At 44.9% G+C, this 20,401-nt stretch overlaps 1 protein-coding gene across 7 annotated transcripts in view; it reads right to left on the minus strand.

Moving 5' to 3' along the window:
- The window catches only part of LOC149350847 (uncharacterized), a 145,012-nt gene that overhangs the window by 23,931 nt on the left and 100,680 nt on the right, over positions 1 to 20,401 (minus strand). The gene's annotated exons all lie outside the window — the stretch shown is intronic.

The following is a 20,401-nucleotide window of genomic DNA, read 5'->3' on the forward strand; positions in this document are numbered from 1 at the left end:
CGCTCAGTGCTCAAGATGCGTACCGCGCGACTGGCGATCATGATGTGTGCAATGTACAGGCTGCGTGCCACCACTCACTACTTGCGATTCTGGTGTCATCGATGCACGGGCAGCAAGTACTTAGTGCTCGAGGGTGCGGTTGCGGCTTGCACGTTCGTATCATCTCCAGTGGGGCGGGGGTTGTTCGTAACATCTGGATTTTGCCTACTGCATACAATGCACTCTTGCCAGCACATTTTAACGAATTCGTATCATGCCGAAATTCGTATCAACTGGAATCACACCATCGATATTCTACTGTAATATTTCTCCAATAAGGCCTTTCAGCTATTCGTACATAAAATCCCTTCAAAGAAATGCTCTCAGTGACTGCATCACTTCCACTGACCCAAAACAAGTTTAATCAGAGAAGTTTGTTGTCTACCAAATAGCCCTTTATAGCCTGCTGCTTGTCCTCCAGCTTTTACTCACTCTTTATGCAGCCTTTATACGGCAAATTTCTTTCCTTGATTACAGCGCTGTAAGCTCGCACTTTGTATCTGTTTACACACCCGTTTCCACACTTTGAACACGAATTGGGACCCAACTGAATCATATTTTGCCTCTTTGTATTCTAACTCTTCTGATGCTGTGTATGATGCCTTCTATCAAAGGTTCAAATGCATTTCTGAAATGCAGTGCTCGAAGTGCATTTAAACTATCGGTGTAAATAAAACTGGCTTTGATAGCGTCATGTATCAGTGTTGTCAGCTACATATCACATGACATTCTACCTTAAAAATGTATATACACTGTGCCGATCTCATTGTTTTCTCCCATTTCTCTCACACTACTGGACTTATAGTCTAACCTTGCTACAGAGAACTTTCCACTAGAATGAGGCATTTCTAATTTCTTATAAGCTCTCTATATACTGACATAATGCAACTCATTTGTGGCCACCATGGCCACTAAACAAATTAAATAAAGATTTAACAGACCTCTGGGTTTAAATCCCCACAGATGAGTAGGGTTGCACAGACCTAGGTCGCTACAGGCCTTCTTGGACATGCCCAACTTGCTCACAGTATCGGAGGTATCGCACACTGCCAGATTAATTTCCAGACATACCGTACATCCAACATAGAGCCAGCCATCATCTTTTGCCATGAAGCAAGGATCCATCCTGCACGCTAAACATATCATATTTCTACCTATTTTAGGCTCTAACAGTATTACACAAGAGGTCAACTATCCTTGCAGATGTACAAAGAAACTCTGGTGGCTGGTAGCGATGACAAATCCATTCTGAGACACACAAAAAAATCAGTATTAGGGACACTAAGCCATCATGACTTTTGCTTGCTGTTTGCACACCTCTCAAAAAAGCATCAGCTGTAATGGCACATAAGCCCTAAATAAAAGAGCAGAAATGCAAGCAGCAATACAAACAATTTCTTCATATTTTCGCAAGTTTACCTCACTCATGGGCCACTTGTGTTATTCGAATTTCACAGAAAAAAAAAAAAAGCAATCCAGATGATTGGCACCAGAAGCATGCATTTAATACTATGGAAACATATCTGCAAGTAGTTTCTTAAAAGAGTTGAAACTTAACTTTAAAATGCTTGTAAAGCAACTAGCTTTGTAAAATAAAAAATATAGAATTAAATTGTAACAACATTCAACACAATGACACACTGTCTTGGGATGACCATTTATCCCGTTCATGAAGCAGAGCTTTATAAGATCAAGTTTCACCTGCACCTGCCAGTGAACAGCAATCAGAAAAAAAATTGGAAAGGACACTTAAGCTCCGTCTTAAGGGTATGGTGCAATAGCTTAGTGGGTTAATTGCCACATACGCAGATTGTCATTCTCTGCTTTACACTCACAGATCCCACATACTCCTCCAGGCGCAGTGGTGCTGCTGTTAAGCGATGCGCCACTGCCTTGCGATGGTAGGTGCTCATAGTGATGGGCCTTGTACAGCCCAGGCTAACCTTCCCGAGTGACCAATCTTTAATTTAAGTGCCATTAATTTAACTGCCACCTCCCACAGTGGGCAGTTTGCGCACTATCCGGTGGGCTGGTTATGATGTCACAAGGTCATGTGACCTAAGTAGTAACGCCATCATTTGCAGGGACCTTCCTTAAGAGTGGCGGGCTTCGAGAGCCGCATACATGCGCAAGATGTTGCTTTACGGTCACTTAGTTAGGATTCACAAAATATTTTGGCTGTTAAGTATCTGCGCCTGGCTGATATTACAATGGTGTTTGAGGCCTTTCTCGTGAGCGGCCGCAGATTCCAGCTCCGAGCAGACACTCAGACATGCATATGCATGCACTTCATCCATGTCTTCCGCGGTCTTCCTTGTTTTTTGCACAGTGGAATAGCGGATATGTTTTGAGAAATCCTCGAATATATCCGAGAAGTACCATATGCATGCAGCACCATTTCGCATTTGACTCAATGAGAAAAATTTCCGAGCAGGTGGCTAGTTCCAAAGTATCACCTGCTGTGGTGGCATTCTGCTGCAAGAAGTACGCCGGCAGCATGTATACAGTGTATTTTTCCCCTAGGTTACAGATTACCTTATCTATTGACATTTTCTGTGGAGTTAAACCTGGATGTAATGAACCGCCATGCAGAAAACTCTTAGATATCACAAAGTTCCTCAATGCCCCAACAATGCCCCATAGAAAAGTGAGTATTTGAGAGCTCCATGTAACAAAGGTGTTGAGGCAGTTAACCTTGATATAAAGAACTCGCTACACTGACTACCTGTTGTCTAGTGCTGAGTTACTTGAACTTTGCAAACCCACGCGAAAGTCTCATGAGTGATGACGATAAAACAAGAGCCGACATGAGAGGAACGTCTGTGATCACAACTAGTGACTGTAGTTGACCCAACATGCTGTGCTCCAGCACTGTCGGTGCATCTACGCGGAAAACGCAGCAGTTGCCGCTGCTTTTGCTTTTGTAACTCACACCACATGGCACTACACAACAATTCTTTGAGCAAGCAGCGAAAAATAATAGAAAATAACAAAAATGACACGAGATGAGCAGTGCATGCCCATCGTTGCCGCTCATGCTTGTTCGCATGATTCCGACACCACCAACTGTCAAAAATCGGGAGAGGGGACGGTGGAGAGTCTTTTGAACAGAAAAGACAGCCGAGGGGGCGGGGTTGCCATACACACATTACTTCCCGGTTTCATTATCGTGTCTGAATATACTACAATGAAGGCGGATTACGAAGCGTTATCTCTCCGAAAGGGCAAGAATATGCTCACTGTTCTGTACAGACCCCCTCATGGAAGTGTGGCAGTATTTTTTAATTTCTTGGAGGATTTACTGTCTTTTCCAAATACAAATGGATACGTACTTACTATCGGCGGAGACCTAAATATTGACATCTTGAACACTTCAAGCACTGCTAGAGAACTCCTAATGATTTTAGAGTGCAATAATTATCACAACTGTATAACAACTCCCACTCGTGTTATGCCTGTGTCATGTTCCTTGATTGACATGTTTATTACAAATGTATCGGACGAAACCATTGTAACTAACGTCCTAAGTTCTGACATCAGTGACCACCTTCCTATCATTTTATTTTCGAAACAACATTTGTCATTTCGGAGATGCACGAAGCCTGAAATCACGTACCGCGAAATATCCGATCACGCGATGGAAATTTTCAGACAGAACATCTTATATCAAGATTGGCAGGCCATATTTTCCCATAGCGATGCCGATACATCATATGATGCTTTCTTGAACATTTTTAAAAAACACTATGATACATCTTTCCCAATAAAGACACATCGATCGCATAAAAAATCGCGCAAGCCGTGGATTACCAGAGACCTCCTAAAACACATTCGCGTGAAAAATAAGATGTATCAAACTTTCATACGCTCTCGTGATGAGCAGAAATTGAGGGAATTTAAAGCATTTAGGAACAATTAAATAAGTCGATAAAAAATTCTAGAGAAAACTACTTCAGACAAGTGTTTGAGACCTGCTGCCATCATAGAAGCGACATAATGTGGAAGACCCTAAATAAGGCTCTCAATAGGCAAAAGGCACAGAGCGGCAATACCTGCATTGTGATCAATGGTACAGAAGTCACTGGCACAAGCCTTTCAAACAAATTCAATGACTTCTTCATTGAGATAGGCAGCTCTAAACCTTCTCCAGAAGCGGCATTGTGCATTTTGCCTTTACCACATTCTATTTTTTTCAAGCCCACATGCTTCTCTGAAGTTGCTTCACTTTTTCGTCTCCTTAAAAACAGCCACAGTCGTGATGCAATAGATATAGAAATCAGACCGGTTAAATACGTCCTTGACGTAATTGCTCCTATATTAACCCACATCTACAACTGCGCACTTTCCACAGGTGTTTTTCCTAGTAATATGAAAATCGCAAGGGTAATCGCAATCCACAAACATGGTGACAAAAATACTTTTGCCAATTACCGGCCAGTTTCCATACTTCCAATTTTCTCTAAGGGCCTAGAGAAGGTGATTAAAATACGCATCGATAACTTCTCTCAGAAACATGAACTCATTACTAGGTGCCAGTTCGGCTTTAGAAAGAACCGTACAACAGAAATTGCGCTTCTGGCGCAGAAAGACCCGATATTAAAGAATTTTGAGAATAAACTATTGGTTCTGGGGCTATATCTAGACTTTAGTAAGGCGTTCGATTGCGTGAATCACTCAATTTTGCTAGAAAAACTTGAAAGATATGGCTTCAGAGGAACTGCTCAACAACTGATGCAATCTTATCCGAAAGACCGATTCCAATTCAAGGACATAAATAATCATAGATCGCGCCTTAGATGTATAGAATCAGGAGTTCCGCAAGGAAGTATCTTTGGGCCTATTTTGTTTCTTTACTATATCAATGATATTGTAAAATTAGAAAACAACTGCCGGTTTTTTATCTACGCCGACGACTGTGCTGTGTTTTTTTCTGGGAAGGACATGGCGGAACTAGAAACAAAGGCAAGGGCTTTTTGTTACAAACTGCTAGATTGGTGTAAAAGCAATTCGTTGATTCTAAATGAATCGAAAACAAAATGCGTGCTATTTCGTGCCCGCAGCTCATTAATTGGTGTCCCAAAAACTTATTTTAGGTCCATACATAGTATCTGTAGAAAAATGTGTCAAATCACTTGGAGTGATTTTTTTCAGAACGCATGTCTAGGAATGATCACATCAACTACCTTTCGTCAAAATTAAGCAAGGCTGTGGGAATGATAAACCGATGCCGCCTTTTCCTTCCAACTGCAGTGAAACGTGTTATTTATTATGCTCTTTTTCATTCCCACTTGTGTTATTGTGTTTTAATATGGGGCAACACCACTGCAACGAACATGCAGAAAATTTTTGTTCTTCAGAAACGAGCCCTACGCGCTGTTGCAAATGTGCCATTCTTCGAACACACAGCAGCACTTTTTATTACACATAAGATCATCAAAAAAACAAGACATATATATGTATAAATTACTTTCCACTTACAAAAGGGCCCTTAAAGGCACCTTAGATTTGTTTTTAGACTTAGCACAACTAAAACCTCCTTTGAGTAATTACTGTCTTCGTAATCAGTCACCTTGGTTGGTTCCAGCATCACGAACTAATTACGGCATAATGATGACTCAACACACGTTACCAACAATACTTAATCACTGTGATACGCTACAAATTGATATTGCACAACTACCTCATAAACGTATTACCGAACTATTCATACAAGTCGTTTTTTACCGTCATTACATAATGTATTAATGTCTTTTCCCAAGTTTGTTTTCAAGTTATCGTATTTCTGATGTGTGTATTTTTGTTTGTTTCCTCTGTATTTAGCATGTTTATTTTTCTCACCACTATGAGCCAAACCAGTTTTTGTTTCCGCATGCAAGTGCATCGTTCGTCGCTGCTAATGGGTGATGGGTGACTGGAGCTCAGTCAAGCCGCAACGAAGCGTCTTTTTCTCCAGTCACCTTTTTTCGCTGTACAATGTATGCGAAAATAAAGATTGACTGATTGATTGATTGATTGAGAGTGCCAGCAATACAAGGCAAAGGGGAAATGTTGGCAGGCAGACCGAGACCGGGAACACGCGAGAAGAGGCAAGTGCATGCCTCAGTGGCCAGTCTAGCAGCAGTGGCACTCTCTTCTAGCTCAGCTGTGGTTGTCTCCAACCCCCCCACCTCCTCCATTGTACTCAACCCACTTGTAGCGGCATTGTGCAAGCTGCAGCCGAGATGGCAGTGGCTGCTGTTGCAGTCACGCTGACAGTGCGATCACGAAACGTTTCTCCACGTTTATGACTTCCAAGTGATGGGAGGTTAGCTGTAAACATTTGCAAGGCAATTTCACCTACATTTATTTTATTTTCGTTTCCCTTCTGCATTGTCCGTATGAGTCTCCACGTGAAAACTGCATGCAACAAAAACCTGGATTTAATGAAAAATTGTTAACTTTTCTCAATTTTGTTATAGGAGGTATCCATTGAGGTCAGCTGCCAGATGGCATGAGTGTCGTCGCGGTTATTGCACCATGTTTGCGGCTGTTTCATGCCAGCTTGTGCAGCGTCAAATAGTGATGTATTTGACGCTGCACCGCTCCTACATCTCTCCAATTAACCCTGTCCTGTGCCAGCTGCAGCCACCCATAACCACGAACTTCTTAAACACATCCAGCCAGCTAGTGTTCTGCTGCCCCTTGCTACGCTTGCTTTCTCTTGGAATCCAATCTGTTACCCTTAACGACCATTGGTTATCTTGCCTTCATATAACGCCCTGCCCAAGCCCATTTCTTTCTCTTGAGCTGCATTCAATTTAACTGTGATTCATTGCACTGCCTGCACCGGTTCATAGTACGCTGCACCACAGCTCTCAATTTACAGTGCCCCTACACCGTCATCTGCAATTGATTCGGGTGTAGCTGTGGTGCCGCTGTGCTGCAAGGAACCATGGCACCAGCCATCAAGGAGGTGCAAAAAAGTTGAGTACGTGTAGACTGCTTTCAGCAGACGACGCAAACATGCTCGTAAATACTGACAGTTAATTGAGGGAGGTCTTCCCTGTTGTCGAATGGCCCAGCGTCATTTTGCGAGAAAATGGTGCTGAAATGTACAACTCGACAGCAGGCAACTTCTGTGTTTTGTGTTGTAGCCACCACATGTTGTGACAGGCCATCCATGTGCATGCGAGTTCACAAAGAAATTTTTTTTTTTCCAGACAGTGCAACAGCGCTTTGTGAGTAGTTAGGGCGAATCCGAGTGTGTTTTACCACAACCGGCGCTGGTACCTTTGCCTGCTACGCTAAGCATGCAGCCAGATGCTGCAGGTTCCCCGCTGCTTGGCCCTTCTGCGGCGGCAACAAGGACGTCCAGCCAGCACTAAGGAGCGAGGAAGCCCTGTGGAGCTGCCAGAGGACTGTTCTTTTTTTAATCTCTACTTATAAAGAGCTAACTGGGCAAGGCGGGTTCTTGGCGGGAATTTATGGGTGCCCTTGCCAAGGCGTCGGAAAATATACAGAGGCCTTGAAGCACCAAAAGTTCTTCAAACGACTCTCCAGAGAGTCTGAAGAGCTTCGTGAATTTGAAATTGAAGTATCTTGCAATCACGCTTTCATAGTACTTCAGAATTCGACTGTGGTCTGTCCGAACCAAGCGAGTTGCGGCTAAAGGCAGCGCAGTGTCAGTTTCCTGATCTTCACTGTTGGAAGAGTAGAATTCCATAACAAGGAACTCGTCCGTGTCCAACTCCATGGCTGACTCAAGTCTCGTTGGGCACAAAAACGACCACACACAAAAAAATACACGCAAAGGCAGAACACCTCCATGGCGAGCAGACAAGGCCTGTGCCTGCATGCGCTGGCGTTGCTGACGCATTGCACCTGCACCACGGTGACCTGCCCCACTGAAATGGTCCTGCATCACGCGGGCACAAGCGGCACTTATTCAGGATTGGTGCTGTGAATCGGCTCTGAATCGAATGCAGCTTTGATTTCAACTAGAATGTCATTAATCCACATTTGTTCCCTGACCCCCTCTTCCTGTCACTTAACGTTACATCTATCATTTACCCTTCCCATAGCTCATCGCGGAGTCCGAAGTCTTTTCATCAGCTTCCATGTTTCTGCCCCATAGGTGAGCACCGGTAAGATACAGCTGTTATATAATTTTCTCTTGAGAGATATTGAAAAACTGCCATTCATGATCTGAAAAAACCTGCCAAATGCACTCTACCCCATTCTTATTCTTCTAGTAATTAAGGCGAAAGCATTACACATTCCATCACGAGAAAAGCCGGTGGCGCGCGCGTGCACTCGCAGATGGTACAGAAAACCCCAGAGATGTCACGAAAAATAGGACACCATCAAGCGGCTGTATTACGCACAGCAAGCCGCGCACCGCCACTTAAGACAGTTCTATAGACGTTGTTCATCTATATACATTCGCAACATGCCGACCTCCACGTGGCGCCAGTTTTCCCGACATTCATACCAAAATTGTGACACAACCGCTTGTCGTACAGTGTTCCGGGTGGTGTCATACCATTTTTTTGTTGCATATAGCTTACATGTCAAATGGAAGCTAGCCTGCGAGAGGGATTCGAACAGACGACATATGCATGTTACAAGCCTTACCTAAGTAAATCTGTGGCATAATTTCAGCAATGCTCCCAGGGACAGTAATCCTTTCGCATTCTCACATGTAGGCAGTCTTCAGTGTCTTTGCTGAAATATTTTCACTCTCGTTATCCGCATCTGCGGTCACTGCCTGCCCTAAGTAGACGTATTCCCTTAACAGTTCTAGCACCTTGCTACCAATTATTAACTGCTGTTCCCTTCCCAGACTGCCGAGCATTACTTTGGTTTTCTGCATGTCAATTTTTAAACCCCCTGTTCTGTTCTGCCTGTCAAAGTCACTGAATACGCTTTGCAATTCATCTTCTCAGTAATGGTTTATGGGTCTTAACGTCCCAAAGCGGCTTAGGCTATGAGGGACGCCGTAGTGGAAGGCTCCAGATAATTTCGACTACCGGGGTTCTTTAACGTGCACTGACATCATGCAGTACATGGGCCTCTAGCATTTCGCCTCCATCAAAATGCAACCACCACAGCCTGGATCAAACCCGGGTCTTTCGGGTCAGCAGCCGAGCATCATAACCACTGAGCCAACAAGCCATTATTTCCTAAGTGAATTAGCAAGGCAATGTCATCAGCGAATCACAGATTACGAAAGAATTCTCCATTAAGGGGAGACACGACTCTTTGCGGCTGAAAATTGGTAAAAAAATCGGATTTTTGATCTTTTCATTTTCGCGATCCTGAGGTCATTGCGCAACTATCTACGAATTTTCGTTGAAAAGCACCGCCTAATTCATGTTTTACAAGGTTCCAAAGACGTGAAACCACACACGCGGCCCTTTAAATTGAGGTCTAATAGCACTAAACTTTGATCACCCGCACTTCCGAGAAATATGCGCTTCACCGGCGCCATTTTGGTTTCGTTTGAAAGATCGCAATTCAGGCTATTTCCATATTCCGGTTGGCAACCATGACAAAGCCCTGGAACAGTTTCTTACTATTACCTAGAGGGAAAGCTGGCGGCGCTGCACTTCGGCCACCATGGATGCTCAAAGCATCATGGGGCGGTGAGCTACTTGTTGCGGGACAGTCGTATTTTTTTGGGAACACGGAGTGGCACTACATTTATATTTATTTATTTATTTATACAAATACCTCACAGGTTCCCCACTTGGAACATTGTGTGAGGGGAGGGGCTACAATATTTAGCAGACAAAAGATAGTACAAAGTTCCGAAAACGCTGTTCGTATGTGCGCAGAAGACTTTCGCGCGAACGCAGTGTGCAAAAGCCATAGTAGTGAAACCACAACGACACACGATGCCAATAAAAGGTTTCACTTTTCCGAAATGCCATTAAAAAACCGTTTAAAGTATCTAAGCAAAAACATTTTTTTAAAAACATATTTACTTTTAAAAATGTGCCTGTTAAGCACGAAATATCAGTTTTTGTAGTGTTCAATACTTGGCCAAAGGAGAGTGAGTCGTCTCTTATTTTGGGCAAACTTTGCACTTAAATGCTTTACTGTTTGTTGCAATTAACAAACAGGATATTGAATGTTAGGACATTCGTATTTATCGAACAGCCTTATTTTTGCATTATTTTTTGGCCAAAAGTTGTAGTTCTGCAGTTGGTAGCTCACCGCCCCATGATGCTTTGAGCGCCCATGGTGGCTGAAGTGGTCTCGAGGGGCCTCTATGCAAACTCCCATTAGACGGGTTGACAGCTTTCCCTCTAGGTAATTAGGTAATAGTAAGAAACTCTATGTCCTGGAAGCAGTAAACAAAGAAACGAAATTGAGCAAAACGCGCGCTGCTATTGGTTTTCCAAATCACGCGACCAAAACGGCGACTTTTGGTTGGCTGGCAGCGTCGAATGCTGGCAGCATAGAGTTATTATACTGGCTTGCAGCTCGGCGCCATTCTGAGTTGGTCGCGCAGTCCGACTGCCACGGCCGAGTGAGATTCGTCGGGCGCTAAGTGCGAAATATTGTAGCGAGAGCTACATTGGCCGTATTCTCGCCGTTTCGCTGTGGCCGCACCGCGAGCTGAGCCGTTGCCTAGCAACCGCCGCAACTGGCAGCGCCGCTCGCCGCGTCATCTGGCATGACGTCAGAGGAGGAGCCAGCGGAACAACAGAGAAGCCGGCATTGCAGGGGCGGCTCGGTGGGATTCGTCGGCAGTAGTCGGCAGATATGGAATGTGAGCCGGAGAGATTGAAAGAAGCCAGGCTTCGTCGTCGGAACGAAACCAAGAGGAGGCAGCGAGCTGAGGAGACGGAGGAAGAACGAGCCGCACGCCTCGAGAAGCGTCGTAAGTACGAAGCGGCCAGGCGAGTGGATTCAGATGAGGATGGTTCGTCGTCTAGTTCACCATGTCGTGCCAGGGCCGACGCCAGTACTGTGTCGGAGCCATTGAGACGGCTGCTTGCTGCTTCACCGCCCGTCGGGCCGTCTTTGTGGCAATTGAGAAACAATTAGACGAAGACTTTGAAAATAAATGCGTTACACTTAACGATAGGTGACAACAAAACCTAAACACTGAGATGTACCAAGCTAAACGATAAAGATGTAACCGTCGACAATAAGCTAAAAAATAAGATTAACCGCACCTGTCGCTACGCAAATCCAGGCGTAACTGAGTTAAGCCACAGCCAATTTTTTAGATTGCGCAAGTCTCAGGCTAAAAGCACGAAAAGGGAGCGAAAGGTAGAGATACGGAGCGCGCTGGGTACGCTGCATCGTCGCATCCCGGTGTCTACAATCAGCGACGACGTTCCGCGACAGCCCGATAACGCCGTCAACGGCGGTGCTTCGCGCGACAGCGAGGAGTGAACACACATCCTGAGGGAGCGGAAGGTAGAGATCCGAAGCGCATTGGGCACGCTGCACGTCGCATCCCGTTATCTACAATCAGCGACGAAGCGCCGACACTTCGCGATGACCCGATAAAGCCGTCACCGGCGGTGCTTAGAGCGACAGCGAGATGTGATAGTGCGATTCCTGTCGTGTACATACAGCGTAATCGTGACTGTGCAGATGAAGAAACGATACCTAAGCAGCTTGCGTTCGATAACGCCATAACCGGCGGTGCTTCGCGTGACAGCGAGGAGTGAACACATATCCTCAAGTAGCGAAAGGTAGAGATCCGAAGCGCGTTGGGTTGGGCACGCTGCATCGTCGCATCCCGTTATCTACAAAGCGCCGACACTTCGCGATGGCCCGATAACGCCGTCACCCGTCACCGGCGGTGCTTAGCACGACAGCGAGATGTGATCAGTGCGATTCCTGCCGCGTACATACAGCGTAATCGTGACTGCGCAGAAGAAGAAACGATACCTAAGCAGCTTGCATTGAAAGCTTTCCTAAGCTTTCCGGTAAAGCTGGTGGCGCGGCGCCAGCGGTGGCCACAAAACGGCGTCCCGCGACGTGCGGAATCGGACACCTTGACGAAATAACTTTGCTTCTGAATGTTTTGAGGGGTAAGATGAGCAAGAGCACGTATCGTTTGTTAGGGGCAGACTGCAATCACAGCGCCGTTGTGAGACAATCGCGTGCTGCAACTTCGGGGAGGACGCAGTGCTAAGGCACTCGTCTCGGGTTCTAGCCTCCAGACTATGCCATCTGTTCGCCGCTAATTTCCTTGCTGCAAGTGCAACTATGTCGATGGGAAATGGTGCTTTAACCTCAGACCAGCCAGAACTCACTTCAGTGATTCCTAGTTAGCCTTGGTGCCGCGAAAATATGCCAAAAACGTTTTTCCCCGACTTCTCAAAACTGCATTTTTGTCACATAATTTTGGAGGAGCGATATCCAGTTCTATATCAGCTATTACTACAATTCTTTTAAGATAAATGCACAGGTTGTAATGCTAACTTTGAACCAATGCTTCCATAGGAAAATTTTCAAAATAAATCCTGTGTATCAGTCACCATTTGACCAGCTGTAACTTTCATCCAAGTCATCCTATAGTCTGACACAACTTACACTGCAGCGAAGTTTCGCCCACATTCAGCCTCCGCACACAGAATTTCCGCTACGAAGAAAAAGTAGTCTGCTGCTTAAACGTTTCTTGCTACCTAAACAAGAAGCTTATCACAAGAAATAAATTATGCGCTCTAGAATTTTGAAATGTGGATTGTTGCTAACACTGCTGTTTTTTTTAAAGTTGTATCCTACTACAGAATGCTCATTTATGCCTTATTGCACCCCTTGGTGACTCTAGCTCATTTATAAATAGAAATCTTCTCCACAAGGTCTTTGGTTTATTAACCAAGCTTCCTCCAAACAAAAGAAATACTTTCCATGACAAATCTTAAAGGGACACTGAGGAGAAATTGAAGTTGGCTTGTATCGACAGAATACCAGCTCCTGATTACAAAAACACCACTCAGACTGACAACAAAGCTCTTGTAACGTAGAAAAGAGCAAGAACCAAAATACAGGTATCGCCGCCACAGGCCAAACTCACAAGTGCAAGCGTGATGACGTCATAGGACAAAACTGTTGCTAGAACCAATGGTTCTAGCAACACTGGGACATAAGAAGCCACGAATCACTGAGGCGCAGCCAATGCATGTGCAAATCTTCTTGACGTCGCCAGATGGCACCAAGTACCCGGGAGCTACGCGCGCGCCTGCAGCATCGGGACCAATCAGCGCCTGCTCACCGGCGGTAGACGGGCTCCCGATATTCCGCTAACGGTAACAAGGTACATGGTATGCTAAAGGTGTCTATTTGCGAGAACTTCGTTGACGACTTTGAGAACGGGATCCATCGTAACGCTGGCAAAACGCCGGTGCAAACGGAAACGAAGCAACGGTAGCGACGGCCGCAGTAGCCAATAGATGCCTTCAACGTGCGGCCGGCGATAGCTTTCTTTTCGGCTGCTGCTAGGCCGCTCTGTTGGCCGCCAAAAATCACGGAGTCTGCGTTACGTCATGTGCACGTCATGTTTCATGTCACTTAGTCCTGTGTTGTCATAAGAGAATCCCAAGTTTGAATCAGAGCAGCGGGAAAAACTTTTTCAACTTTGAATCCAAATTTCTTAGAAATAAATGCATCTTTCGCTGCCGGCCAAGTGGCAACAAAGCCATGAAATGCCGAACTATCGGATTTTGCTATAAAAAAAAATATTAATAGAGCTCTCCTCACTGTCCCTTTAAACTGCTACAGGAGGACACAGACTCGCCTCGTGGCAGAGCGCCCGCCTCGGCTTCGGGAGGTGGTGGGTTCGACTCCCGCCACCGGCCGGGTACCCACCGGTTTTCTCAAAATGGGTACAAGCTATGGCCCGGCCTGGTGCTCGGCTTACTAGGGCTACATTGCTTGGGAAAGGAGCCTGCGCCTTCAAATCCCGTCACTGTGGGCTGAGAGTCGTGTGGACAAAGCGAAAAAAAAGGGCCACAAATTGGGCTTATGCCGCACGAGGCGGACTTATGGTTGCTTGGCGGGGGAACTTATCACTCATCCGTCAACGCAACTGTTTGGTCTAAGACCCTTTTCCCAAGCATTAATAGAGCTCTCCTCACTGTCCCTTTAAACTGCTACAGGAGGACACCGTTCGAAGTTTTCAGCACATGGAAATGTACAAACAGTGAAAATTTCGTGTAAATCTGTCCACAAATAAAGAAAATAGTTCTAAGAGGGGTGTCCCCCCTTAACTATATCCCCAACTGTTCACAATCCAGGCTCCTGAATACCTCCTGTAAACAGGCAGTAAACAGCATTGGAGATTGAGACTCCCTGCATGACATCGTTCTTTATTGTAATTTTATGGTGGCTGTGCAGCCGTTATCGATTGGGCACGGCAGCACTTTTTAAAGATACATGTCACTTTGCTTCTGGTGCCAGCAAACTACTAACCGCAAGGCTATGTGACTAAACCAGTATCAACTGGACTCTCTGAAGAAGCAGTGCTAAAACGGGGGCTAGTTGGTTTAGCATCATTGTTAAGCGCATTACTTTACAACACAATCACATAATCACAACACAAACACATAATCGTCGTCGTGTGTTTTTTCGTGTGATTGTGTTGTAAAGAAAGCGTGCTTAACAATGATCTCTGAAGAAAGTGATCACCACGTGCTGACTGCATTACCAAAGCAGGATTGCTGCGGCATCTACCACGATCACCCTTCTCCTGGAAAGAAGAGCACAGATTCTGAATTAAGTAGTCCCCTAGCGATAACATACATAAAAAGCATCCACAGGCATCACAGCATCATTGAGCACAGTGGCACTGCAAGAATGCAGTACAATAATCTGCGCATCTACTTTTTGCAGGTGAGCAAAAAAATTTGGCAAATGTATCTGTTCAGATGATTCCCGTGTTGTTAGTGCTGCTATGGCCAAGGCTGTTGTGTCCTTTGCTATATGATTTAGCATAATATGTAATGTCTGAAAACAACTCCTGCTGGCATGACAAAGCATCGAACCCTTGCCCTGACCTGGGCCAAGCCATGAAACAGCGTCAAGAAATAGCAACGGACTTCAAAGAAATCAAAAAGGAATGTCTAACCTCTACTGATGAAAAATAAGAAAACCTTACTGCCCTTGACAACAAGATCTCGCGCTTTTTGAACAACGCGGCTAGCTTGCAGAAGGTGGTTTGAGTGCTAGAACTGAAACTTGACGATTTAAAGAACCGTTCCACAAGGAACAACTTAATAGTTTATGGTGTCCCGGACGATTCTGAAGAAAACAAGGGCTCTCTCGATAAACTAGTGAACCATAAAATCTTTAAATAATCTCCTCAAAATTAAATCTGTAGCAATCTAAAAGATACAAGGGCTAGGAAAGCCACGAAAGGAAACGAGCAGACAAATAAAATTAGAACTCTTGAATTTCTGTGACAAAGACAGAGAACTAAAAAACTGCCGCCAACTGAAAGAAACTGATTATTCAATTGGTGAAGACCATTCCTTACGTGTACGTGATATCAGGAGGAAACTATGGCAGTGTGCTAAAATAAGAACAATGGAGACAAAGTAAATTTGGTATACAATAAAATACGCATAAATGGATACCTATATCGTTGGGACTACAAAAAAAAAAAATATCCTCGTAAAAACAGATCCGCAGGATTCCCCCAGTGTAAAAAAAAAAGAACAGGCAGTTGGACGTGTCGCGCATCCGCTGGCAAGTGAACCGTCAGACATCAGCTTCCTAAATGTAAATGCCAGCAGTATCATAAACAAGACGAACTCACTCTAATCCTTGGTTCTGTGCCTCGAACGTGATTCGTGGCAGTTACCAAAATGTGACTATCATGCGATATCCTGGATGCTGAGTTAACGCCACCAGCGTACTCTGTCATATGTAAAGATATAACACTACATGGCAGCGGAGTGGCTATTTTTGTCAAAACCAAATATCTTATGCAGCCTTTCCGGATGTCAAAAATGTCGAGGCTTTATAATGCAAACTGATTTTTGGCTCACATACCATTACTGTGGGACAATGTTTACCACAGCCCTACATCCGATCGCGACTGTATGGGGTCTCTAAATAATTACATGCATCATTATGTATTTGGGTCCAGATTAATACTGCTTGGCAATTTTAATTTCACCGACATCAACTGGCAGACTATGGAATTTAACTCTTCTTTCTCTGAACTTATCACTGATTTTATGCTGAACTTCAACCTATCGCACGTAGTAAAACAAACCACATGTTTACAGGGATCCACATCGAATATCTTTGACTTAATATTTCTTAGCAATCACTTTTCTCCTCACAAAACTCAAACCGAAACGATGGATGGGATATCTGATCACAAATTGGCTTTATGTAATGGTACCTTTCATGAGGCCGTAGTCTCATCACAATCGCCAATTTTGTACCCCGACTTTTGTACCGCTGACGACACCAGTCTACTAGATCACCTGAGTTTAAATTCTCAAGTTTCAAGGATTCATCTTTGTTTCAACAGACACTGAAACTGAGGTTCAAAACCATTGTATTTCACTGCATTCAATATTCTGTTCCAACTAAAACGAAACAGACAAAAAAAAAAAAAAAACTTGGATTACATGCGGTATAATTCATGCCAAGCGAAAGGTAAAAAAGACTGAAAGCAACTGAAGTTAAAACCACAAGCTAGAAACCAGCTTATTACAGCCATCCAAACAATGACATCAAAAGTCAAAGTAGCCAGAACTTACTACTTCGCAAAAACCCTTCCTAATTCAATCGGTTTTTACCGAAGATAATGGTAGTGCCTCAGGCGTGAACTTTTGACGGTGACTGGGTCAGGAGTAGTCAATCTACTCCTGGTTTTAGACACAAATAATGGACTGGGCCCTGACAGCTTACTGAACTCTTTTCTAAGAAGGTATGTTGAGTGAACTGCTAAATACAGTGGGTAATCTTTAACAAATCACTGTCATCAAGCACTCTTCCGAACGAGTGAAAATTGCAAAAGTCATACCAACACACAAATCCGGAAACAAAGACGATGTCACAAGCTATAGGTCTACCTCACTCACTTCCACCACTTGCAAACTCCTAGAACACATGATCCTAAACCACGTAACGGCATACCTTGAACAAGAACGCATTTTATCCCCTTTACAGCATCGATTTCAAAGAGGACTGTCTACAGCCATGCAGCTGATAGAACTAGTACATCATTTATCCTCCAGTATCTATAATCAAGAAACAAACAGAGCTACTGCAACAAGACTTCCGAAAGCCTTCAACCACATATCCCAATAAAGCCAGAGCCTATGTTAAGTATTAGCCCTATACTTACCTGGATTAAAGATTATTTGCTCTCTAAATATACCCCCCTTTCAGATACCAGGCCCATATGCCATGAGCACTTGCACACACTAAACGAGTACACATGCCAGACTGACCGCTTTAAACATTCATTCTTCCCACTAGCCATATGTGAATGGAATAGCCTTGACCCAATCATTACAAACTGCTCATCATTAAATACCTTTGTAAAGGTGGGAAGAAATCGAAGGTTCGCATTTCCATGCTGTTCGCCTGTAATGCAACTGGCAAGAAGCTCAAGCCTCTCATCATTGGCAAATATTTAAAACCTCGCTGCATGAAAAATGGTAGTGTCGCTGGCGTGCAACTACCGAGCCAACAGCCATGCTTGGATGACGCATGATCTCTTCTCCGAGTGGCTTCTCATGGTCAACAGCGAAATGATGAAGGAGGACAGAAGAATCCTGATGATTGTCGACAACCGCTTGGCGCATCTGGTGAACATTCGCTTGACGAATGTGCGCCTCAAGTTCCTGCCCCCGAATAGCACTTCACTACTCCAGCCTCCGGATCAGGGGATAGATAATCAAGAGCGTAAAGATGGAATTTCGAAGGTGCCTTGCTCAGCGGCTGCTGATTAACCTTCGAATGAACCAGCCAACGGCAATAAAAGTCAAGCAGGCTGCGGAGATGCTTACCGGGTCATGGTGGAAGGTCAGTCCTACCACGATTCGAAACTGCTGGAGGAAGGCAGGTTTACTGAAGATGCCAGCCCATCCGCAAGATCGCGAATGCGAAGAAGACAACACAAGCGAGTTGTGGGAGGAAGTGCAAGAAAAGCTCTAGATAGACCCTTCAGTGACATTCGAGGATTACGTCCAGTGTGACGCCGCTGCGTGGACGGTGGCGGAGCTGACAACTGAGGACGTCGTGAGCAGCGTTTGCGAGCTGGAAGATGGCAGTGACAACGACGCAGAGGCGGAGATCGCTGATCATCCAGACGACTCCGTCTCAAACTCCGATGTCTTGAACGCCATTGGAAAGTTGTGCTCCTACCTTGGAGCCTCTATTAGTATGCCCGAGGCGCTACACAAGAATGTCGATGACACTGAGTCATTTTTCTTGCACAGTTTGCCCTCCACGAAGCAAAAAAAAGATCACAGATTTTTTCAAATAAATCCTGTGTGTTCAACCATGTGTATTTATTAGTCAAGAAGACTATTTCCAAGTGTACCCACTGCTGTAGAGCTGAGGTAGGTGGTCTGGCTTATGGAGGTTAACATCCCAAAGCGACTCAGGCTATGAGAGACGCCGTAGTGAAGGGCTCTGGAAATTTTGATCATCTGAGGTTCTTTAATGTGCACTGACATCGCACAGTGCACAGACCTCTAGAATTTTGCCTTCATAGAAATTCGACTGCAGCAGCCGGGATCGAACCCGCACCTTTCAGGTCAGCAGCCGAGCGCCATAACTACTCAGCCACCGCAGCAGCCAAGGTGGTCTCTTTTCTCCAGTTTAATTATTGCACTACTCTATGAGACTTTCACTTTAACGATATTTTGAAAGATTTTCGGTGGTCTCTTAAAATTCGTTACATCAAGATTTGCCTGTATTCACTCCCCTCTGCTATTCCTAGAGACTATGCCATAGGTGCCCACTGCCTGGTCTCCAGCCCTCTTCTTGCTTACCTTGGCAGTGAAGTCGCCTATCATTAAAGTGTACCGTGGTTTTACTTTCCTCATTGGTGATTCCATGTCTTCATAGAAGCTTTCAACGATTTGGTCATCATGGCCGGATGTAGGTATGTAGGCCTGTACCACCTTCAGTTAGTGTCCTTCTATTAAGTCTGATTACAATAACTGCCACCCTCTCGTTAATAAGACAAAATTCCTTTATACTGCCAGCTATATCCTGATTCCGCTAATCTATGACAGCATAGCATGTGCCCGCCCTTTAGCTCAGTATACGCCTCATCTGTCCTCCTAAGCTCACTAAGCACTATGGTATCCCATTTAATACCGGCTAGTTCCTCAAACAGCACTGCTAGACTAGCCTCAACAGATAAGGTTCTGGCGTTAAACGTTGCAAGGTTCAGTTTCGAATAGCGGCTTTTACGGAGCCAGAGATTCTTAGCACCCTTCACTGTGTCACACGTCTGACCACCACCTCGGTCAGTTGCTCCGCATCCGCTGGGAACACAGGGAAGAGGGTTAATTGGTTTTTTAATGGAGGTTGTGGCCAAGTACTACACCAGGGTGGCCAGTTCCTGTTCTGGTGAGGGAGTGCGTTGTCGGTTCTGGTAAGCAAAATCAGGCTGTATCCCAGGCCTGATTATGCAATTCCATCAACACGATTTTTTTTTGTATTTTTTTTTTTCGAGTGAAAAATTGTGCAGCACCGGTCAATTGAACCCACCCCCGGTCCTCTTGCACGCAAGGCGGATGGATGCTCTACCTCTACGCCATCACTCACAGACTGCAAGGAGTTAAATGCTGCAGCTGGCTGCGGTGGCTGCGCAAGCCACCGCAAACAAGGTGAATACCGCGCCGGCCGCTAGCGTCCCTTTCGGATGATGCCACACCCACACGAATACGTCCTGTATCCAGGTTTAACTGTATATCGAATGAACGATATACCTAACTATTTTGTGATCCCCTTCAAGTTCAATACATCCAAGATCAACTGTGTATACTATGAAGCTGATGGTGACACCATTTCTCCCCAAGAAATTCTCCAATACAGCTATCACAGTAACAGATTATCACGACTTTTGGTGTACTATTGGACCAGTGTGTTGCGCCAAAGCATCGAGGAGGGTGGGGGTCTTTACAACTATACAAGCTCAATAAAACAAATGGAGCCATCAGCACTATGCATAACCCGCACATTGACAACTGCAAAATGCAAGGGTAAGGCAACCAATGGCTCACCTAGGCTGCGCTCCAATCACGACCCTTACAATACAGGAACTGAAAATGGGAAGGCCTCTGGTGGCCTTCTGCTGCCAATGCTTTCTCTCCAAGCATTAGAAGGGAATACGGAACACAATGAGCGTCCTGAGCATTCCATATTTCATTGTCTT

The sequence above is a fragment of the Amblyomma mixtum genome, chromosome 3 (assembly GCF_055824585.1).
Source record: "Amblyomma mixtum isolate Tamu chromosome 3, ASM5582458v1, whole genome shotgun sequence".
In the NCBI taxonomy this organism is placed as follows: Eukaryota; Metazoa; Arthropoda; class Arachnida; order Ixodida; family Ixodidae; genus Amblyomma; species Amblyomma mixtum.